At 36.6% G+C, this 25598-nt stretch overlaps 1 long non-coding RNA gene across 5 annotated transcripts in view; it reads right to left on the bottom strand.

The window, feature by feature from the left end:
- Positions 1 to 688: 688 nt before the first annotated feature.
- Positions 689 to 25598, bottom strand: part of LOC140611654 (uncharacterized) — a 151334-nt gene continuing 126424 nt past the window's right edge. For 4 of the 5 annotated variants that reach the window (XR_012012744.1, XR_012012742.1, XR_012012747.1 and 1 more), the window contains 3 exons: positions 16487 to 16881; positions 2954 to 3176; positions 689 to 1336 (listed from right to left, as the gene is read on the bottom strand). This is a non-coding gene — a long non-coding RNA (uncharacterized lncRNA). Of the gene's footprint in view, positions 1337 to 2953; positions 3177 to 16486; positions 16882 to 22140; positions 24160 to 25598 lie in introns of all 5 variants that reach the window. The other variant, XR_012012745.1, reaches the window with a different exon arrangement.

Below are 25598 nucleotides of genomic sequence, written 5' to 3'. Positions count from 1 at the left end.
TGATCTTGCACTCTGGTGCTCCTTCCTGAGCCATGAGAACAACATGCCTTAGGATGCTCATGGCTCAAAAGAGGAGGGGATGTATGTAATACAATCCAGGACCCAACCTTCAGCCTGAATCCAGCTGAGCCTAGCATAGGTCACTTGAGCACCAGCCAATTTCATAGATGAGAAATACAGGATTTTGTTTTATGACACTGAGATTTTTATGGTTGTTGGTTACATAGCACTATCATAACAATATTTGACTAATACACTTAGCTACCAGACACATTTTAAGACAACCATAACTGTATAGCACTTTCCCAAAAGAAAACATGCTTTACGGTCTCAGAGTACTAACAAAATGGGAAAACATTTTTTCTTAAGTAGCTACTAGGAAGAAGGAGTAGGACCAAATGGCACTGTGAGAGTGTATTACTGTAACAAAGCCCTTTTCAGTATTATTATTACATCTATTTTGGAGATCCTAAAACAGAGAGCTCAATAATTTATCAGAAAATGGTAAAAATATGATTTCTGCTTAGGTTTTCTGATTATCTAAATCCTGTGCACTTCCAATAAGCAAGACTCTTCTCAAATCGGCTAATAAATAGAAAGTATACAAAGTAGTTTCTACAGCTTTGAAAACTCTATTCATCACTCAGAAATTAAATAAGGATATGTTCTAAAGCAAGAGCCTTCAGATTCATTTTATTTCAAGTCGCTAAGCCATTGATGAGCTTCTTTCCTCAACTAGAACATCTAAAAGTGGAGTGAAATACATTTATACAGTACTTTCTAAGAAAAACTTTAGAGACTAGATGAAACAGAGAGAAGTGAAATCTCCATGTCAAAATACCCACCTTTAAGAAATGAAATTATTCTCTTTCCAAAATAGAAATGAGAGTTCTCCCATGGACACTTGTTTATGAAAACTCTTTTTCTAAAACATATGCTCTGCAGGTGGTTCAGAAATGGGTATCTATCCTGCCATTGGATGTATATCATTACATAAAACCCGTGCTCCCCATATCCCTAGAGTCATATGTCATTTTCTCTTTTATTCTTGTTTCTCAAGAAGAGAATACAGGGAGATTACATGAGTCATTTTTCCTCCAGCATGAAAATTTGGCAGGGATGATATCATTTCCAGATGCTTTCTTATTTTTCATTTGTTTAAAGACTTTATTCATCAGAGAGTTGGAGACTTTCTAAAGTTTGGCTACATCAGTGTATCATGGGGAAGAATGTCGAAAGCATTGTCACCAGCAGCATCTCCATTATGGCCGTCGAATGAAGCTTCTAATACGTACAAGAGCTCCCCTCTTTCCATCCTGTTCAGTTATGCAATAATCTATACGTAAAGTAAAAAAGTGATTAACGTCTATGCAGACCAATAAGAGGGGGTTTAATCTAAGAACTACATCATAATTCTATTGTACAGGTAGCGGTGGATTATTGTGTGAACATCAGCAGCTGTTTTAGGGGCAGGATGACTGCAGGTTTTAGATTTACAAATTTTTTTTTAGACTTAAAAATTTTTGAAAATACTGAAAATGTTGGACATAGGCTACTCCAGAAAACACGTGCTTGAAGTATCTTTTAGCATGACTGATTTCTCCAAGTGATTATAATCTCAATTCAGTTCAGAATTCTGCCAATACCACTTAGGTATCTTGTGACATAAAGGGTCAAAATTTATTTCCAATAAAGTGATAGGAAAGTATATACACTAATATAATTAACCTGAAGTGGTATAGAAACAATTTACCTTTACAGAATTCAGATATTCCATAGTTGCACTGAGCCAGAATATCTAACAAAACTTGAAATGAGCAAACAAGTCCTAATTTCAGGGAAACTGAACTAGGTGTGACAAAACCAATCCTCCTCTCAGAGACCACTTACTCATATTTTCAAACATGTGCAATAAGTCCAATTTTTCCATTCTCTGTAGCCAGCGTTGGCCACTTGAAATGATTTAGAACCCAACTTGGAATGTCTTATCTCTTTTAAAAACAGAACTTTTAAAATTTGGTGTTACGTTTTCTTGGAACTTGTAAGATTGCATAATGAGAGATTATGTTCTCTTATTCAGAAGACCTTGGAGACTTTCATTCCAAAAGCAACATACCAACCAACTGACTAATTTTAGAAGACTAAAACACGCCATTATGCTTTCCTTCAGCTAGAAGAGAGGGGACTCTGACTCTCTCATCTCTATATAGTGCTATGAAAGCAAGGGCTGTGCACTTCGTTTGGTGCACACCTAGCACAACATTGAGCTAGTTAGGCAGAAATATTTTTTATTGCAGCACTAATGACTTTGAAGATGTCCAGGGTGAACATTTTAGCCTATCTACAAATCTTGACAATTTTCCTATTACTTTCCATGGAACTTCTACGATTTGGAGAAAATCACATCAAATAATCATTTCTTCATACCTTCATTTGAAATGTAATCGTATCCTGTTTCTGTCAAAGCCTTTGTCTCTTAGGTTTTTGTGAAATGCACATAACTTTAGTATCACATGATACCCATGTCTTTACTAGGAACCCACAGACAGGATAATTACTAATACAACATATGTAATGTCTTTGATGTAGGCTGCTGCATGTATGGCTCAGGACATCTGGAGGGTCAGCTGGAAGTCTCTTTCCCTTGGCTCCCTTGCCCCCCTCTCTTTCCCTCCTCCAGGGTCCTGGCCTTATCCTGCAGCTAGCCCTTTGATCTCTTCCTAGTTCCAGCCAGAAGAGTACAGTGACTCTTTCTTCTTCAGAGCCTAACACTTATGAAAAATAAGAACACGGTCATTTCCTGTTAATGCTGACCACATTTGTGCACTAAAACAGCCCCCCTCACCAAGAGTGAAGTTGAAAGAATTAAGGAAAGGAAAGCCAGAGATAACACATCCTGTTAATGTGTATTTTCACCAAAAATCACAAGGTATGAAAATGACAGGGATCCTACCAGAGTCAAGCCTTTTTTGCATTCTATAAGGTGAAGCATGAATCCAGTGGAACTTTTCTCAACAGCATCTTTGGTTATTTGCCCTTAAAGACGGCAAAGCCTTGGCCTCCAGACGGTAGCATCAAATGGCGGTGGAGGTGATAAGCCTTCTCTGTGTGATGTGATGTATTTCCAAATGGAGAGATTTCCTCTATATTTGCAGATTGATATACACAATTATCTCCTGAGATAGACGATCAAGCAATGTTTAAAATTTGTTGCTGTTTAGGAGAGCTAATTTCTTTTCTTAAAAAACATACATAAAATCGTGTTTTTTTTTTAAGCTTTGCTTTCTCAATGAAAAGCCCTAACCTAACAAAAGTTAACAGTGGAAGTTGACTTCTAACTAGGTGCCTATTTTAAGTGTTCATTCTGATCAAAAATATCAAATTTGGGCAGCCAGGTGGCTCAGCGGTTTAGCACCGCCTTCAGCCCATGGCCTGGTCCTGGAGACATGGGATCAAGTCCCACATCGGGCTCCCTGCATGGAGCGTGCTTTTCCCTCTGCCTGTCTCTCTCTCTCTCTCTCTCTCTCTCTCTCTCTCTGTGTGTCTCTAATGAATAAATAAATAAAATCTTTAAAAAAATCAAACTTAAAAATTTATAATTACTATATAAAGCTGATATTTAATGTGATTTCTAACTAGGTGCCCATTTTAAGTGTTTATTCTGATCAAAAATATCAAACTTAAAAATTTATAATTACTATATAAAGCTGAAATTTAATAGCCAACATAACCTTTTCAAAAGGAATTCCTAGTGTGACCCACTTAGCAGACTTTGTTTTCACATCATCCTATTCATATAAGAAGCTAAGGGATTTTTTCTTTATTTAGAACAAGTGAGATGAAATAGTTGTTATTCTTATTTTGATGTTCTTGAAGGGCAGATCAAATGAAGCTTATCTGCAATAATAATGATTGATGAGCTTCATCTAATGTTAATCCTCAATACCTCTGAGAACAATCCCAATAGATGCAAACAGCAACGAAATTCCTGCTCAATGAAGGGCATTATAAGTACACACAAGCATGTGCAATTAGCAATTTATTTTTTAAAAAGAGAGAAAAAAAGGTATTTATGTCAACCCTAGCACAGCATAAAGGAAAAAGACCTGACATTGTGATTTTTAATTCCTGGGAATATATCCCAGCTGTGGCACTTAAGGAGAGTGGACATTGGAGACTATCACAAATCTCTGTGAAACTTAGAGTCCACATGTATAAAATGAGCACTTGTTAATTGTTTCTTTCTTTTCTCTCTTGATTTTAAATTCTATAAGGTTAGAAACTTTTGTCCTTCTGGTTCATTTTTGCTTTACAAGTGTCCAGCATAATGCCTGGGTTTTAGTAAATGCAGAATAAATATTTGATGACTGAAAGAATGAAATCATTCAGCTTTCAATAAATATTTATTGTGTATCTCATGTGGCCCAGGTGCTGTTCTAGTTGCTAGGTATAGGGTAGTGGGAGTGGTTAGAAAATAGAGAAAAATCCTTACCTTTGTGGGGCTTACATTCTAACGAGGAAGACAACTAGCAGAACAAGTAGGTAAATGTGATGCCAAAAAATATTTAAAAGTTAAAGTTGGAAGGAAAGATAGGAAATGTTGGCTGATAGAAAGGTTTCATGAGATTTCAGTCAGGATTACTAGCAAAGTCCTTGGTAAGAAGGTGACTTTCAAGCAAAAGCTTGACAGTGACAATTTCAAGCAGAATGAACAAAAAGTATGAAAACTCTGAGGTAGGATTTCCAAGAAAAAAAAAAATGCACAGGTGCCAGTGTAGCTTATGGAGCAATGTGCATAGAGGGAGAGAGGATGGAGTCAGAGAGGTAGAGGGGAAGCAACAAATCATAGGGCTTGTAAGTTATATCAAGGGCTTTGGCTTTTATTGTGAGAGACAGGAAGCTGCTGGAAGGGTCTGAGCAGAGGAGTGACATGATCTGACTTATATTTGAATAGGATCACTCTGGCTGTGGTGTTAGTAATAGATTATAGGAGACAAGTGTAGAAATAAACACCTACCTCATAGCATTTTGGTAAGGACTACTCAGAAATACATGTGGAGAGCCTAGTGCAGACCGAGCACTAATTATCCTTCCTCACTACAGAGAAGCTATTAGCATTCTCACAGGTAAGAGTTGTGCTCTTCCTGTAGGATATATACTAAGGTTCTGCGTAGGCCCTGTTAACAATCCCAAGAGATCATGCCTCCAATATGGCTGCCTGGAAGTTAAGATATTGAATGAATATGAGCAACAATAATCAATGGATTACCAAGAGAAATGACCTAATAAAATTACTTAGGCAAAGTGAAGTAGTCACCCTATTTACCATCCATGCCCTGCACCAAAGGATCTCATTCATTTCATGGTGAGGCATCAAAGGGTTGTGTGGACACTGGGAATTTAGCTTTTATCGAATGTTTGTATCTAAAGTCCATAGTACCAACGTCAAAGAGCAGCCATTCACATCAACATCTACAAACAAACAGAGAGGTGCTTCATACCCCGTGTCTGGCATGTTTTCCTCAGGAGAAGCTAAAACTTCACACATGACAAAATCCAGGAATCTCAATTACATTTCTCCTTAAAATCTCATCATTAGACTTTAAGGACATTTTATTCTTTGAAGAAATATCTGCTTAGTTTTATTTCTGTTTAATTAAAAAGAACCCAGCAACCTGAAGGGAGCCATTCAAGCAGCCCTGACCTTGCAAACAACCAACTGAGCAGGTGGTGTTTCCTTTCCCAGTTTCCTATAACTGTTCTCATTTCAGTGCTACTCCTGGGAGAGTTTGTAGCAATTAATTCAACATCAGTTTACTGAGTATCTGTTTTGTATCGGGTGCTGTTCTAGGTGCTAATGACATAGCAGTGAACCAAATAAGACATTGCTCTCTGGGAGTTCACCTTCAAGTGCCAACTGGAGATTAAAGAAGAGGAGAGAGATGAGCATAAGAAAGAATAACTGACATCCAGTTCTTCCCTTTTGCTGCACCTCTCCATCTCCAACCACTCTCATCTGGTGGCCTTTGGTAGATGCCAATAATAGCCTTGTCTGGGAAAGAAAATACATGAGAACAAATCGGGGCTTTCCTCTAAAATGTTGAGGAATTATGTTTTACTTTTAGGGGATCCAAGCACATACCACATCTTGTATGTGCATTTCTGTCTGTATATGTAATACTGAGCAGAAAGGAATGGAGGGGGATGTGTATTTGAACTTTGTTCAAAGCAAATAAGTAAAACTCAGTAATATTAGCTTTTTATTTATTTTTATTTGTTTTTAATTTTATTTATTCATTCATGAAAGACACAAAGAGAGAGAAAGGCAGAGACATAGGCAGAAGGAGAAGCAGGCACAGAGCCCAATGTGGGACTTGATCCTGGGACTCCAGGATCACACCCTGAGCCAAAGGCAGATGCTCAACTGCTGAGCCATCCAGGCATCCCAGCTTTTTATTTTTAAATAAAACTTTTGAAACTTTGTAATTTTAAATAAAATTTTAAAAACGTTGTAATTTTCCCTTTAATTATTAGTTCTATCCATTTTAGTTTTAGTTACTACAGTTAAAACATTTATCCAGAGCTACTGTTTTTTTCAGAATATGTTTACTATGTAAGATTATAAAAGACGTTTTTTGATTGCCTTCTCAGCATCTTTTCCCCATTCTACATTCTTATGAGAACCCAAACTTTATTCAGTGACCCTTTCCCATTTACGATGCCAGACAAAGGTGACATCCCAGAGGTAATTCATGGTCAGCCTCAACCAATCAGGTTGGAGCACTCCAGGGAGGTGTCAATGCTTTAGGAATGGACATGTGACCCAAATTGGTTTAGTCAGACTGAATGGAAGATGTCCATGGTTGGGGGAGAAATTTCCTCTCTCTCTCTCTCTCTCTCTCTCTCTTCCCTGCTAGATAAAAGTAAGAGATTAGCGTTAACTCTGTGAGAGAAAGAACCTGAGGCTACCACTGAGCTCTTAAATGAATCAAACCTGAAGCTATAGAAGATGATTGATTTGTTTACTGTCTAAGCCAATCTGAGTAGGTACTCTGTTACTTGCAGCCCAAAGCATTATATCAGGTACACACTAGAATTGTCACCGCTCTAGGAAAATGCAGGATTTATTTGCGATTCAGATTCCAAGCAGGAAGAGTTTCTTCATACCAGAGTCTTTTTAAACCACCCTTGTTTTTATGACATGAAGGAAGAAAGCTGTGCCAGAGCACAAAAGTCGATTCTGGCAGAGAACACACACACACACACACACACAAACACACACACACACAGAACTTTCATACTAGTTTTAACACTACAGACCCACTGTACTAAGGGCTTACTTTGTATCCCCAAGGATGGGATTTTAAACAAGAGCGTAAGTAAAGATCATATTATAGTAATAGGGTTCTGAAACAGAAGTCCTACAGACTTAACTGTGTAGGACAAGAACAATGTAGGGCATAGAGAGGATCTAGATGGGATTATACTGATTCTGTTCCTTGGTAAAGAGGAATGGGAGACAGATAATAGAAACTACTGTATATCTTATATATTCTATTATACTATAAAATATATCAAGCATTTATGTGTAGTAAATTGTATTGTTTTTCTTGTGACTATTCAGTCATTCTCAGAAGATCCTATTCTTAAATCCACAAATAAGTGCCAAGATTTGCTATCTATAGACATATTGGTAAATTCTTTCTCTAGTAGATTGTTTGCAAATATAGTTTCATCAATTCTTCCCATTTTGGGAAGCACATGTCTTTATAAAGTGATTTCACTGTTCTTCTCAAGGTGGAGATGTTTTTCCTCCCCCTGATGTGGCTGGTCCTATCTTATGACTTGTTAGAGCCAATGGAATGCAATAGAAGTGATGGTGTAGGGCTTCAGAGCCTTAACTTCAAGAATCCTTGCAGCTTCCTCTCTTGCCCTTTTGCTGCTCTGAGACTATTATGTAAGAAAGGCCAGCAAGGTCCTAGGAGTTGGCCCATGAGGGAGAGAGAAGGAGACCTGTGGGAAAAAGCCCGGGCATCTCTTTGGGGGCCCAGGCACATTACTGAGACCAACTGGGACTATCAGTCCCCAGTCAAAACACCAACTGACAGCAGCCTACACTGATGACAGTCATCTGGTAAGACCTGCAGAAGTACCACTCAGCTGAACCCAGCCCATATTTTAGAATTGTGAGCAACTGAATTATTGGTATTTTAAGTTTTGGGGTTGAAACTGATAGAGCCTCCCTGTCTATTGAAGTCAGGATTCTGGTGCAAAATTGAGTCAAGTACACTCCTTGTAGGATTCTATCTTAAGGAAGCTTTCTTTTTCTACTTGGATATGCAATATGTCATGTTATAAATAAATGGCTTAGAAAGTCTGAGAGGTATTTTTTAGGAAGAAGCCATTCTGGAAGGAAAACAACCTCCTCCATGGAAGGCCCAGTTCCCTTCATTCTATACCAATGACACTTTCCCTAGCCCTCATACGTACTCTCCCACCTGCCTGCCATAGATCACATTAAATACAGTCCTGATTGGAGCTAGAATGGTAAAAAAGGCACATTCTCATTTCACGAGACAGTCGTTGTGGGGCAGTGGCTAGTTCAAAAAATAGAACTTATAGCTTCATCAGCCTCCAGGCCAGGGGTCAGACATAGGAGTCCACCACTAAGGGTCCTGGAGCATCCCTCACTCGCCCTATAAGGTAAGCCTCTCTCCCCTCATTGTCATCCACTGTTCTCTGGACTCTAGTGAGAGAGAACATGGGCTGGAGATGAGGAAGCAGGGTTAATAGTTTGGCAGCCTTTTACTAAGTGCTTTAGGGATCTATATAAAACCTCTCTGTATAATATTCTGTCCTCAACTTTGGGACATCATTTAAACATTCGGAGACAACAGGGTAATAGTCATTAAATATCTAGTTATATGATTTATTAGTCTATTGAGACTTTGTGTAAAAAGAAGAACCTAAGCCAATATTTCCCAGTTGGTAGGCTGAAAAATTGGTTATTATTAAGAGTTCCACAAACTGAATCATATTCCCTTTCATTAATTCAGCAAACACTGAAGAGTATTTAGCAGGAAGACCTGTGGCTATTGCAGAAACAAGTCACGCAAGGTCTCTGCTCTTGAGGAGCATAGTCTAGTGAAGGAGTATAGCTAGATATAATGGCATGCCCGCCAATTGCAATAAGTGCTATGGAAAAAACAGGACAAGTAATGTAACAGGGAGTGATTGGGAGGGTGGGGGTAGAAGTCTTGTTCTGGGTTGAGTGGCCATAGAAAGTGTTCTTTGTATAGGAAATATTTGAGCTGAATCTAAAATAATAAGAAAGAGCTAGGCTTATGAAGATTTTGGGGAGAAGAATTCCAAGGAGAGAAAATGCAAGGACCCTGAGCAAGAATGAGCTGAGCATGTTCCAGAGAGAATGCAGCCATGGAGCTGGGTGTGATGATGGTGGGGAAATGCTATTTTACATCACACTGCTTATAGACCAAACCTGTGCCACATATACCTGTGCTGCTAGTAACAGCCTTGTCCAAATGTACACAAATCTTGAAAGTGACATAGACATGTGTTGAATGTGACATAAATGTCTAGCATGTTTCCATTATGAGTACAGGGATAGTGAAATTTACTGATGTTAAAAGTCCTTTTCTTGAAAATAGTAGAAACCACTACCTGCTCTGATTTCCTAATATAAGATTTATCTGTACAAAATTTAGTTTCCATTTTTTCTATTCTAGGGAGAAACAGTACTTTCCAAAGAGGGAAATGTTCAAATTCAACCTATATCTGTCTTTAAATGACTGTAATCTAAAAAATAATAAAAATAAAAATAAATAAAAATAAAAATAAATAAATAAATAAATAAATAAATAAATAAATAACCATAATCTATATACAATAGACAGACCCGCGGACAATTGATGGTACAAGCAGAGAGGCCAACTATCATCTTCAGGCAAGTATTTCCACGTTCTTGTTACAAAAATCCCTCCTATATAAACACAGTCTCTGGTATCTCCAGAGATTCTGCATATTTACATGTAAAATTATTCTAAATGGAACAAAAATTGTATACCTTATCACCCCAGTGGGCATAGGTTTTTACTAATAGAGATTATAAATACAGTTATCTGCAATGTAAATTGAAAGCAGACCGTTTTTAATGGCTGATGCCAAAATCATCATGGAACTACCTCTAACTTACTATCAGAGACTTATTTACCATAATTGACTTTCTCGTTGTTTTACCTTGTCTTTGACCCTGTACACCTAGCATGATGCTCCTGAATTTTAAAAGAGAAAATGATTAATGTGGCAAGTGCAGAGACAGCCAAGATCGTGTATGCCAGTGGGGACCTGAGAGAAGCTTAATAAATAATAAACACTGCCACTTCTCACACTCTGACTCTCTCTTTCACTGCATCTTTTAGGCAGCTTTTTAAATGAGAGGTCACTTATTTTAAACCAAGTATACCTCTGTGCTATTCAAAACTTATTTATGCCATGGTCAGGAAAAAAATATTTACATCTAAAAATGCTGAACCATAAAACTCTAGCCATGGGAAAGGTTACCTGTATAAAAAAAAAAAAAAAAGAAGAAGAAGTTTGTATTACTGTAATTTCCATAATCATTTTCTTTTCTCTCATAAAACTCTCACCTCTGCTTTGTCTTGAGACACTAACTTATGGGTATCTCTTCTGTTCAACTTTCTCTGTGAAACAATTCCCAAATCAAAAACCTTTGAGGCTGAATATAAGAAGCCCTTAACTATGAGGCTAAATAACAAAGTAAATCAATTCTGGGAATATAGATGATAGAAGAACAATGATTTTGTGAAATTAAAGAACATTAATGGATTTCAAATTAATTCTGTGTAAGATGTACAGAATTAGAAATGGAATATCCAGTTTCCAACACTTTGATAATCAGGAGTTAATGAATTCTATAATTCATTTTTGTTTTCAAAGATCAGTTATATCTTCCTCCCACTATTACCTATTATCTTTTTATCCTATTGCTGCTCCTTTAATCTATTCTGATAGCTGTTAGTTAACTAGAAATTGTGCCCTCTCTTTCTCATAAGCAATAGAGTTAGTTAAGGTACAGGGAATAGGTGCTGTGGAAAATTCAGTTAACATATCATTGAGTATATTAACAGAAAAATGTAATAAATGGTAAATGGAAAAAGATGGGAAATAAGGAGGTAAGAGCGCCATTGTAAGGGGCTCATTGGTACATAGATTACTGGGCTAGAGGTAACACTTATGTTTCTGTTAGCTTCCTATTCCATTCAAGTTTATTCCAGTTCAGTGGCGGCTCAGTTGTAATTTGCCTCCTCCCCCATCCTGATGGGAAGTTGCAAATCTAAATCTTTATTAATAGATTTATAGTAACTGTGACAAATGCATTGGGTTTAAATTTTGAATCCACTCTGTAATATCAAGTCATTTTAAACCCACTGAACTTCAATTTCTTTATATTATGAAATCACAGTATAATAAAATAACACAGGTGACAACCCTCATTCTTGAAACAAAGTAAATGCTTCACCAATGCTTGAGGATGATCATAATATTTTTAAGACTCTGTTTGAGGACATTTTTTCAGTTGTTCTTTCTTTTATTCTTCTAGTCATTCAAGTATTTACTGAGCATCAAATATATACCAGAATTTGAACTAGGTGTTAGAGATACATGACATGACGCCAGTCTCTAAATTCAATGAACTCTCAATTAAATATGCTCCCAATAGGTCTTCACAATTTGTTAAGACTTCCTGACTCAGGACGCCTGGGTGGCTCAGCGGTTGGGTATCTGCTTTCTGCTCAGGGCATGATCCCAGAGATCTGGGATCGAGTCCCACATCTGTCTCCCTGCAGAGAGCCTGCTTCTCCCTCTGCCTGTGTCTCTGCCTCTCTCTCTCTCTCTCTCTCTCTCTCTCTCTCTCTCATGAATAAATAAATAAAATCTTTAAAAAAAGACTTCCTGTCTCATTTGTACCCTTACACTTGAGCCTTGTGGATCACTAAGACAGATTTTATGGCAAAAGTCATTTTCTCAGAATTACTCCAGCCAAAATTTAGTTTTTACTCCAAAGCCACCAATGTAATGAAACACAAAGTAATTTAAGGTTCAAATGTAATAATAGAATATGTGTATTTATACTAACCTTTTGAATATTCAGTTAAAGTAAAAAGGAATCTTACTTTTCACGGTCCTTTCATAAGACAGTACCTAATTCCTTCCAGTTTCCCTATGTCAAAGTCAACATTACTAAGGAGATGCCAATAGAGAGAAACAGAAAAGGAAGAGATAAACATAATATTTTATGGTTTGTGATATTAGAAGATAAATGACCCCGGACAGTCCTTGTAATATCTTTTGGGTGCCTGAGTTTAAGTAGAAAGAATTATTGCATATCTACTTATTTCCTGCTATTCCCCTACAAAATAGATTGGCATATGGTTTCCAGAAGGACATCATGTCTGGTGCAACAATGAATATAAGGAGAAACAAGGAATCTGAAAAGAACATAAACAATAATTGGTCTTTGACAATGAAGTAAATGTAATAAAATGAAGCCGAGATTGTCTCTTCAATAAAAGATGCTGGAACAACTGGCCATCACATGTAAATGAATAAGTCTAGACACAGACACTACACATCTAATTCAGAATGGGCGATAGAACTAAATGTAAAATACAAAACTATAAAACCCTTAGATTTCATAGGAGAAAATATAGATGATCCTTTTTAGATATAACACCAAAAACATAATCCATAAAGAAAGATTGATAAGCTAGACTTCATTAAAATAAAAAAAATCTACTCTGTAAAAGACAATGTCAAGAGACTTAGAAGACAAACTACAGACTAAGAAAAAATATTTACAAAACACATATGTGATAAAGGACTTACCTAAAACATACAAAGCTCTCTTAAAACTCAACCATTAGAAGGTGAATAACCTCTTCAAAAATGGGCCCAAGACCTTTACAGATACTTCACCAAAGATGATATGCAGATGGCAAATAAGCATATGAAAAGATGTTCCACATCATCCGTCATCAAGAAAATGCAAATTAAAATGATGAATTACCACTACATATCTATCTGAATGACCAAAATCCAAAAGACTAGTATGCCAAATGACAAGGTTGTGGAGCAACAGGAACTCTCACACATTGCTGTGGGGAATGCAAAATGATACAACCATTTTAGAAAACACTTTAGCAGTTTCTTACAAAACTATGCAATCCGGCAATTGCCATCCTTGGTATTTACCCAAAGGAGTTGAAAACAAGTTCACACAAAAACCTGACCATGGATGTTTATAGCAGCTTTATTCATAATTGCCCAAACTAGGAACCAATCAAAATGTTCTTCAGTAGGTGAATGGAGAAACTGTGGTACATCCAGACAATGGAATATTATTCAGCATTAAAAAGAAATGAGCTATCAAGCCACAAAAAGACATAGTAGAATCTTAAATGCATACTACTGAGTGAAAGAAGCCTATCTGAAAAGTCTACACACTATATGATTCCAACTATATGACATTCTGGAAAAGACAAAACTGTGGAGACAATAAAAAAGATCAGTGTTGCCAAGATAGGGAAGGGAGATAAGCAGGTAAAATACAAGATTTTTAGGACTGTAAAAAATACTCTATATGATATTATAATGATGTGTAACTATATATTTGTCCAAATCCATAAAATATATACCACCAAGAATGACCCTAAGTAAACTATGGACTTTGGGTGACTATGTGTCAGTGTGGGTTCTTTCTTGTTAAAAATGTACCATTCTGGTGAGTGATGTCAATAATGGTGGAAACTATGCATGTGTAGGGGCAAAGGGTGTATGAGAACTCTCTTTAACATCCTCTTAATATTACTGCTTAAAAAATGAAGTATTTAACAAAAAAAGAACATAAGTAAGACCAATCTATCAGTATGATGTATGGTTAACTAACTCACTATGTATTTTGAACTTTCTTTACTAGACATTAAGTATTGGTATTTACCAAAATATTTAAAAATTAAAATAATTAGTTTTTTAATTTTAAATGAAATTGCTGATAAATCTAAATATGTAATATTAATGAAGCAGACATGCAGAGGAGTGCCTTACTAACCTTATTCTCTTAATTTCTTGTCCTAATTAGAACATCACATCTCAACACTTTTTACCCCAATCACTAATTTTTCAAATGCTATAAAGTAGGTAAGTCTGAATGAACTCAGCACCAGCACACTTTCCCGAAACTAAAATTGACCAGATAATTTTATTTTTTTAAGATTTTATTTATTCATAAGAGACACAGAGAGAGAGGCAGAGACATCGGCAGAGGGAGAAGCGGGCTCCCTGCAATGGAGCCTGATCAGGACTCCATCCCAGGACTCCGAGATCACTACCTGACCCAAAGGCAGACACTCAGGCATCTCTGACTAGATAATTTTAAATCACTGGGACAGAAACAGGCAGATTGTCCCTAGGCAACAAAATTAGAAAATTCATTGACAGGAAACTCAAGGTTCCTGAACTGAAAGTTCCTGAACTGAAACTTCAACACAGACTAGACTCCAACAGGGAAGATATGGATTAAAGGCATGAGGCTTTCTTTTCGGAACTAAAATTGCCAGTTGATTCAGTCAATGAAGTGATGGAAAAAGCCAATTGTATTGTTTATTGATCTGGAACAGAGTTAAGTCAATCAAAACAATCAATCCTGTTAGTCCACATTAAGTGAGGAGAAGAGCAGAGTTAATTATCAGGGACTCTATAAAAAAAGAAAAAAAACAACTTCTGTTCTATTATGGATATTTGACATGTGCAAGTACTTTTGTCATGATATATTCTAAAGTTGCATTAGTTCACTTAAATTAGAATAAGGAGATGTAATTAAAGCTACCAGTGAACAAATCTTACTCTCATACAGGTTTTAACCCCTCCATTATACGTAAACGTAAATAGTGTTTACATTTTTAAATGTAATGTAATAAATGTTTATAAATGTAAATTGTGTTTATATTTACATATAATAGTCAACTGTGTCCACATATTAGTCACATATTAGTGACTAATTAGTCCACTATTAGTCACATATCAGTCCACTATTATGTCCACATATTAGTCAACTGTGTCCACTGGAGGAAAAATTAATCACTCAAATGGATTTTGCAAATTCTATTCAACAATTTTTTTTTTTGACAGAGAGAGAGAGAGAGAGTACAAGCGGAGGGAGATGGAGAAGCAAACCTCCACTGAGCAGGTAGCCCAATGTGGTGCTTGATCCCAGGACCCTGGGATCATGACCTGAACCCAAGACAGATGCTTAACTGAATGAGCCACCCACATGCCCCAATTCAACAAATTCTTATTTGATATTTCCATCATTAACCCATAACCTCCTTTTAAGACTTATGGTCCACTTTCAGAATCTGATGAAATTTGAGAGATCGAATGACATATACACACATTCTCAAATGTACAAAATATCACATATCGATTTCAGGGACTTCACAGATTCTGATTCATTTACTCTGGGTTAAGAACTGCTGTGTCATGTACCTGAAACTGCACTAGACACTGAAGTCCTGGAGCAAGGCAGACAGGGCCTCATATATGAAGACATAAAACAAAATGGTAGGTGATCAGGGGAAATAATAGCGGGATTACCCTGGAACACAAGACAATGGAAAGTCAGAAGACAAATGGTGGGTAGAAGTCAGGGCACTGATGACCAAATATGTCATATTAGGGAATTTAGGATTCTCTAGCCTAGTGTTTTTTAGTGTGATCCAAGAACATTATACTCTGCCTGAGTGATTTGTCGAATTAAAATCTTTGGTGAGGGGGGCCCAGGAATATGCATTTTGAGGTTGCTATCCAATTTTTGCTGATGCATATTGAATTTTGGAACCATTGCTGTGGGCTAAGGGAGGAGACATGATTGGTGAGGAGAAGGCAACAGGCAGCAGCACCAAAGGTTCTAAGGAGGGTGCTGGAGATGATGATAAGATTTTCATTTTAGATAGAGCACTCTGCAGGCTGCAGAGGATAGGTTTAATGATGCCAGATGAAAGGTTGGAGACTAGTTCAAGGTTACCATTGTAGTAGGCCCAGGGAGAGATGCTGTAACATAAATTAAAGCAGGAGTTGTGAGGAACACAGAGACATAGAAGATTCTCAAGCAGTAAAAATTAACAGGCTGCATCAATGAGAAAGAGAGAGGGAATCAATGAACACTCGTTTTTTGTTTTTTTTTGTTGTTGTTTTTTTTTTTTTTGGCTCAAGGCAACACCTAGATGGCATGATTGCCCTTAGGATAGGAAACCTGTATGAAGAGCAGCCTCAGGAGGGAAAATAGAGCTGAGATTTGGATTTTGAGATGTTTAGGGAAAATCTAGGTGGAGAAATACACAGATCTGGACTTTGGTGGAGGTGTCAGTGTATAACTAACTTCAGATACCTATCTCAATGAGTCTTTTCTCCTGGGATGGTTCCCTCTGAGGTGGACACCTCTTCTCTGGGGAGCAGACTGTAGGCATGCTGGGAACCCAGTGGGGGAAGTGATGGGGATATCATCAGTCACTTAATCCTCTGTGTTCCGTCCAGATCTTACTCCAAGTTCTACTTTGCCTGGGTCCTAAAGTCTGAAGCCACTTTGGCTCAGTTCTCCTGTGGTTATTCCAAGCCTTTCTGGGACTAGCTGTCTTCTTGTCACAATTCTCTGTGCCAGCATCGCCTTCCTCATCTTTGGCAACTCAAAGATGGTTGGTTCAGGTACTGGGCATCTCTTAGTATCATTGAGGAAAGTGTTTGTGGTTTTCTGTTCCCTCCTCTTTGTTATTTGGGAGGTGGTTTCTGGAAGGAAGGGTGGAAAGGGCAAAAAAATATTTGTCATTTTAAATTTAATTAGAATTGTCTTTATAACATAACATGGACATTTATTTCATTAGTATTTCATTAGTAAAATAACTTGGATATTTACTTCATTGACTCATCAATTCCATTTTTCTAGGAATCTATCCCAAAGAAATTCTCATTTTAAGTACATAATAATGTATGTATGCTGATGTTTATTTCATCATTGTTTGGAAAAGAAAAATGAAATAAAAAAAGAAAAAAGAAATAATCATAATCAGCACTAAAAAAGGAGTAGTTAAGCAAATTATGGAATATCCATACCATGCAATACTATGTAGCAGGTAAAAAGAATGAGATGAACCTAAATATTAAAGCTTAGGAAACCATATTTTGTGAAAAACGTTCTTGCCTGCAACCTATCACCTAAAAAATAATTATTAATGTCTCAACTAATAAAAAACTCAGCTAAAGGGAAGGAAGGAGCTACTTATGCCCAGTAGTACCAGCTTAAGAAGTAGAAAAACAAGAAAAAGTATTAGGTATTGGCAAGAGCTGAATGAGACCAGAAAGCTAGAAAGTATGATCATATTGAAAAAAACAACAATACTGCTTGGAGAATTGGACTCTGAAGATAAAATTAAATCATGAGAAAGTATAAATTAATACTAAGCACCTATAGATATTGCCCAATTAGACAGCAAAACATACTAAAATTCTCCGCTAATTAAGACAGTATGGTATAAAGCAGAAACACAAAAACAAGCCAATAGAATAGAATATGGTTTGGAAGCATACTCACATATAATAAGGATTTTAGTAATAAAATTTATAATACAGTTGATATCGCAAATTAGTGAGGAACATGGACTATTCAATAATTGCATAGGGGACAATCAGCTATTTGTAAGGAAAAAATAAGTTCAGATCCCAGTTCCACAACTAGGGCTACAACACAGCTTTTAGATATTGCAGATGGATTAAAGAATTAAATCTGTATGTAAAATCAGAGGAAAATACAGGGGAATATTTCATAATCTTAGAATGTAAAAGGCCTCACTAAGCAAGTCATAAAACAACAGAAAAAGAAAAAACACTTTTCCTATGGGGAAAACCAACAATTTTGAGCTCATGAAATTTAAATTGTTTTTCATTTTGTTGATTGTTTCCTTTGCTATACAAAAACTTTTTAGTTTGATGTAGTTCCACTTGTCTATTTTTGCTTTTGCTGCCTGTGCTTTTGGTGTCATGTCTAAGAAATCAGTGCCAAGAAAATGTTAAGAAACTTTTCTCTGATCTTTTCCTTTAAGAGTTTTACATTTTCAGGTCTTAGGTCTAAGTCTTTAATTCTTTTTGAGTTAATTTTTGTGGTTGGTGTCAGGTAACGGTCCGATTTCATTCTTTTTGTGTGTGAATATCGTTTTCTCAGCACCGTTTATTGAAGAGACTATCAATAGTATCATTTCCTCATTGTATAGTCTTAGTATCTTGGTCGAATATCAAACAGAATGTGTGGGTTGGGGGGGTCTCTATTCTGTTCCAATAGTCAATATGTCTTTTTCGGCCAGTATGATATTGTTTTGATTACTTTATTTTTATAATATATCTTGAAATCAGAAAGTATGATGCCTTGAGCTATGCTCTTCTTCAATAGCTTTGGCTATTTAGAATTTTTTGTGGTTCCATATGAATTCTTTCTATTTTTTCTATTTCTGTAAAAAATGTCATTGAGATTTGGATAGAGATTACATGAATATGCAGATTCCTTTGGGTAGTATGTAGTATTTGGGTAGTATTACATTTTAGTAATATTAATTCTTCCAATCCATGAACATGGAATATTTGCCCATTTATTTGTCTGCTTTAACTTCTTTTGTCAGTGTTTTATAGTCTTTAATATACAAGACTTTTACCTCCTTGGTTAAGTTTATTTCAAAATAATTTAATTTTTTTATCCCATTATAAATGGAATTATTTTCTTAATTTCTTTTTTGGATAGTTCATTGTAGGTGTATTGAAATGCAACTGAGAAGCTTCTGCACAATGAAGGAAGCAATCAACAAAATGAAAAGGCAACCTACCTATGGAATGCAAAAAATATCTGCAGGCCATATATCTAGTAAAGGGTTTATATCCAAAATATATAGGGAACTCTTAAAACTCAATAGTAAAAAAAAAAATTAAATGATCCAATTTAAAAATGGGCAAATGACCTGAATAGACACTTTTCCAAAGAAGACCTACAAATGGATAACAGGTACATGAAAACACTAAAACATCACTAATCATCAGGGAAATGCAAACAAAACCACAATGAGATATGACCTCGCACTTGTTAGAATGGATGTTATGTTCACAAAATTTGTAGAAAAGGAAACCCTAGGACACTCTTGATGGGAATGTAAATTTGTTCAGACACTATGGAAACCAGTATGAAAGTTCCTCAAAAAATTAAAAATAGAATTATCATATGACCTAGCAATCCCACTTCCGGTTATATATAGATACACATCCAAAGGAATTGAAATCAAGATCTTGAAGAGATATCTGCTTCCATGTTCACTGCAGCACAATTCACAATAGCCAGGGGCTGAGAGCAGAGGGAAACAGGAAGGTATTAATCAAAGGGTACAAAATTTCAATTATGCAAGATGAATAAGTCCTAGAGATCAACTGTATAGCATAGTGCCTCTAGTTAACACCCCCATATTATATACTTAAAAAATTTGCCAAGAGGATAACTCTTATAGTCTGTGCTTATCACTAATAATAGTAACAATAAAGAAGGCAGGCAAAAAACTTCTGGAGGTGATGGGTATGTTTATGTCGTGGATTATGGCAATGGTTTCACAGGTGTATAGCTTATCTCCAAACTCTCTTCACTGAGCACTGGGCCCAGCCCAGAACCCTGAGATCATGATCCTTAACTGACTGAGTCACCCAGGTGTCCCTCAGTGAAGTGGTTTCAAAAAAAATTTTAAAGTATCTTTACACCAAAAGTCTCCAGACTCAAGGCCGGTTACAAGCGACTAACAGAGAGAAAACATCCATAATATATTTTACAAAAGCTTCATGTCTACAATATGTAAAAATTATTTTCACATCAAGTAAGAAAAGTCAGTAGAAATTAAACACAGCAAATAAAGATGCAATTCCAGGAAGAACCAAAAATGACCAATAAACTCATGGAAAAAACACCACCTCCCTGGTAACCAGGAAACTATAAAGTTTTAAATATTAATATGTATTTATTGTGGTAAGAACACAACATAAGATCTGCCCTCTTAACAAAATTTTAAGTGCACAATACAATATCATAAACTTAGACACAATGTTGTACAGCAGATCTAGACCTTACTCATCTTATATAACTAAAATATTATAACCAGTGAAAAGCAACTCTCCATTTTTAACTTCTCATCTCTCAGATCAACAAGAGTTAAAAAGATATCTTGAGTAGGGATGAGGAAGGCAAAAGACAGTCACTCTTATACACTTCTGGGAAGAATATAAATTATATATAAATTGAAAATATTATATATAAATTCAATTATATATAAATTGAAAATAAATATAAATTGAAATCTTTTTGGAAGGACAATTTCAAAGGTAACATTCAATATCCAATGTGGCACAGGCCCCAAGTCACCAAAACACATGCTAGCTATAACCAGTTGATAATATCTTGGCCGTACAGTGTTCCAATACATACCGGCTAAATATCAACCCCAATAGAATTTACCTAGCCTTAAAGTGTGTATGCCCTTTAATGTAGCATTTTCATTTCTAGGAATCTATTGAAAGAAATTCTCCTTTAAGTTCACAAAAATGTGTGTATATTGATTTTTTTTCATTCTTTCAAAGAGCTAAAAAAAATAGAATCAATCTTAATGATTACCAAAAATGGAGTGGTTAAATAAATTATGGCACATTCATGCCATGAAATACTATATGGCCATCAAGAAGAATGAAGTGAACCAAAATGGACCAATATAGAAAAATATAGCAACATATGTGGGGTGAGGGGAGCACGTTGCAAGTCACAGAACAATTTATATATTTAATCCCCTGTATTTTAAAAATACAGATGTGTTTGTATGTGTAAGCATGCATAGAGCATAGTATGTATGAATACATTCTAAGGCATAGAAAAGAAGACACAAGGATGTGTAACACTCATCATAGGAAAGAATATAGGAAAGAAGGACAGAAGGCAAGAGAGGGACATAACATTTTTGTGTGTACTCTGCATTCTATAATGAGAATACATTTAACTTTTTTAAGATTTTATTTATTTATTCATGATAGACATAGAGAGAGAGAGAGAGAGAGAGAGAGAGGCAGAGACACAGGAGGAGGGAGAAGCAGGCTCCATGCAGGGAACCTGATGCGGGACTTGATCTCGGGACTCCAGGATCACGCCCTGGGCCAAAGGCAGGCGCTAAACCACGGAGCTACCCAGGGATCCCCTATATAATTTTTTAAGATATAAAAACATATATAGAAAGCCCTCAAACTATTAGACCCAGTCTTCAAAATTATAGCATGACTGAAATGCACATTGACTTTTAGAACTGAAAGTCAAAGTCACTTCTTAACATGTAACCTAAAATATTCTAAGTGTATGGAATAAGCCACGTCTCAAGGGCAGCATTTTAAACAAAATTCATTGGACCATTTTTAAATTAGCTAACTTTTAGTTTTAAATACTTGACCTCTGGGTTTTATCCAATGTCCTTATACTCTCTTATATTCCTAACTTTGTGTTCTTCCTTAAAGAGAATTCCTAGAAGCACTTGGGGAAAACAGGCTAGCTCACTCTTTAAACATGGAATAGTCTGAACCAAAAGCCCAAATGCATAATTGTCTCCATATTTTTTAGTGCAGAACATCATTTGCAATTGATATTCCTCTCCATAATTATGGTATTTTATTTCATACTCTGTATCACTAACTCCACAAGGTGAATGGCCAGACTTCCAGTTATAAAATGTCCAACCCTAACTCTTTAAAGCCTATTATTCCAACTGTACAGTGTGCCATAAATGCGAACCTCGGTTCTTAAAATATTAATCAGAATTTTAAGATAACTCAGAAATATCCAACAAAAACCTGTATACAACCAGACCTGTCCCTTGTAGTCAAGAACACAACCACCTAGAGGATTTTTTTATTGGGCAGCCTTCATTAGTAAGGAAAAAACCACATTCGGGAGGGAAGGATCTTTGCCCGGGGGAAACCAGAACTACAAATCCTTACCACTTTTGCCCTGTGAGGTCACACAAAACGACCAGGGTCTTCAGTGCTGGTATATTCTGAAGAGTTACAGTTTTCACAATCAAATCTGTTCTCATTCGTAGTAGGTGCTGGAACATATTTCCCAGTTATGTTTATTAAGTCTCTCATTTTTAACATCACATATTCACTAAATTAACACTTTTAGAAGAGTTTCATCAAGGAGTAAAAGACCTGCAAGACTCTCATCTCATCTCAATTCTTTTCTTTTTTTTTTTTTTCAATTCTATATCATATTGTCTCAGCACCTGCAGAATAGAACAGTAATTTGAATAAATGGAGTATATTTTCCTTAGGTAATTGGATTGTGCTTTCATTTACTTGTCCGTTGCATATTCTTCTTAGATTCCTTCAAGACAAATGAACCATCATTCCCAAGGTGACAAGAATATTCAATGAATTTGGGAAAACCTAATGAAGCGATGGTTCCCCTCTAACTATGAGACAATCAAAACTCTGTTATCCTTACAATGATTTTGGCGCATTGATTTTGCCTCTACTTTTAATTGTGAACTTGACTTTTTGGTGGATTTATTTTGCGAGATTACAGTAATTCAAATGAAGGAGTCCAAATGGTGTTAATGCAGACACCTTTATGTCCTTCAGGGAAGCGCGTTCTCGCTGTTATTAAATGTGATGTGGCTCCAGAAGGAAGATTCCAATACTTCTCTTTCCCAAGCTGCCAAAATCACAGAAAATTTAAGTAACTAGATATTTTAAAACCAGAAATATTTACAATTTAGGTTGAATTTTTATTGTTTTGTTGTTATTCTATCTTAATCCTTAAGAGGCTCTGTATAGCATCTCAGCTCATCAAATCTTTTGAGAACAAAATGTACTTTACTGAATGCCATAAAGAGGCCTGTTGTTTCCACTGCAATTCAAAACATGATGTTCCAGAAATGAAAACTGCATAACAGAGCAAATATTCATACATTCTCAGCTGTTTCAGGTTATTTCTTTCAAGAGGTCATGGCTTTAAATACTCACAGGCAAAAGCAAGATGCGTACTTGGGTAACCAAATGGAGACAGACAAGGTACACAGAAAACAAAGCATGAACTGCCCACCTAACCTTAATTTTTCAGAAGGGAGAAATTTTTTTTGAGAAATTTTTTTAAAAGGATATGCACACTGATACACTGCTATGGCAAGGATTATTACATTTCAGATCTGGTTTGAGTCTGACCACTGGAGGTCTATATTTTGTCAGGTGTCTTGGCAACACACCTGGCAGCTGGCTAGCAAATTCTGGGGAAGTGAAGACTTACTGCTTAACCCACATTCTTGACATAGATAGGAAAATGTAGCATCACTAAGATTATTCAGTCAGCCCTTGGAAGAGCTGGTCCCCCATTTCTTCTTCACCCAATCTTTCCAGGCTATTGCTCTTAATACGGCATCAAAGCCAGTAAAAGCACATTTGAAAATGAAAGGTCTATCACATTCCACGCTTCTTTTGAAACATCAAAAAGCCACATAAAAAAGCGGTAGGACCAGAAAAAGCTGACAAGGAGCAGGACAGTGCCTGTTAGGACGACAGGAATAGCTGGAGGTGAACCGATGTGAGGTCTATGAAAAGGCAAGTGAGAGAACCAGAAATTTGCTGCTGACAAGATGAAACAGCCCACAGCTGTGTCATGCTAATAAAAAGTTAATTTCAACTTTCAGACACTCTTCATGGTACTTTACAGTTCAATGGCATCAAGCTCATCCGTTGTGCTGTATCACCTGCAGAGGCTGGGTCTATTTACAAGCTCTTGGAATCCAAACAGAATTTGAGGAAACTATTTTATTTCTGAAAGACGTACTTGGGCATAAGAACATTTGTGATCAGGTTGGACAGCTACCCCAGTGTCCTTGGAAACTTGAGCTTTAGTCTTAAAATAAGTCCTGAACATCGACACGGGTGGATCAGGAGCTTTTCCTTAGCTATATAGTTCGTGCCATCACTGTCAGAATCTGGGGATAAGCACAGTTTCATCTGAAATAAAAAAAAAAAAAATCTCAAGTTTCTTGATAAATCTGTGGTCACCCTCACGACCTACTTCTTTCAGGCTGAAACAGACAACCTACAAAAGTTTTTTTTAAAGGCATGTCACTAAGTTTTCTGCTCTGTTATTTCCTGAAACCATAAATCCAAGTTGTTCTGTATACATAGAAGCCGCCTCTGGTAATCTTGTACTTGGTGATGTTTAAGAAATACAAGCAGAAAACAAAAATCCAATAATTCTCACGTGCACATCTTTTCGGTGCTATCAGGCCCTGACTTCAGAAAAAGTCCTATTTCACTTTCTAAAATAGGATAAGCATTATATACCTTACAAAGACCATGTGATTTAGAAGTGTCGTGTACTGGGAATTAAAAATCCTGATGAATCTCAGCTCTGTCACTGACTGTTTTATTGTTAGCAAAATATTCAACTGCATTCCAAGCCCAAATCTTCTGAGACATAATAAAGCCTGCCACCCCCCTGCTCACCTTACAAGGGTGTTGTGAGAAACAAGTGTGAAAGTACTTTCAAGTAGTATAGGAAAGTGTGCAATTATTAGACCCAGCAACAGGTAGCAGGGACTGATATACTGGTTGAATTAGCGGAAGATTTAACTACTCGTAAGAAAACTTACCATATACCTTTTTTTTCAATACATATGTTTTAATTAAAGATGATTTCTAATTCAGAGCTGTAATATCCCTAATATCCAATTGCATATCCCTGAAGATATTGATTAATCACAGTTATTTTAATAGATCTGTTTGCTATATTAACTCTTTTTCTTTGGATATTAGTTCTTCTGCCCATTGGATTTACTGTCTCACTTTTTCAAATGTCTGTTGAGTCTTCGCTGTTTGAGAACCTTTGTTTTTGAAAATGCCAGGTCTACTGGGATCCCGGGGTGGCTCAGCGGTTTGGCTCCTGCCTTCGGCCCAGGGTGGTGATCCTGGAGTGCCGGGATCAAGTCCCACATCGGACTGCCTGCATGGAGCCTGCTTCTCCCTCTGCCTGTGTCTCTGTTTCTCTGTGTGTGTTTGTGTCTCTCATAAATAAATAGATAAAATCTTTAAGAAAAAAAAAATGCCAGGTCCACGATCTTTTCTACTTCAGTCTGCTCAAGATTATAGTGGAGGAATAGTGAGATATGGGGCTTGGTGAGCTATATGATAGACTTTTCTGTGAGGATGAATCCCAGACTTCCTAGTCTTGACAACTACCAAGGGTGCTGCTCTGTCTCTGGAGACCCAGCACATAGTGATGTCATCTGCTGTGAGTACAGAGCTCTACCCACCCATTCAAGCAAGACTCAGGGAAGAGGCAACTGACCCAGCTGTTCCAACTGATGCTACAGACTAGTTGTTCCAAGGTCCTTTTCCTCCAGCTCTCTGTTGCCTGTGAGCTGAGAAGACTTGCACAGCAGTCTCTT

This window comes from Canis lupus, chromosome 20 (assembly GCF_048164855.1).
Source record: "Canis lupus baileyi chromosome 20, mCanLup2.hap1, whole genome shotgun sequence".
Classification (NCBI taxonomy): Eukaryota; Metazoa; Chordata; class Mammalia; order Carnivora; family Canidae; genus Canis; species Canis lupus.
The sequence above is the reverse complement of the archived record's forward strand: the minus strand, read 5'-3'. Positions and strand labels throughout refer to the sequence as shown.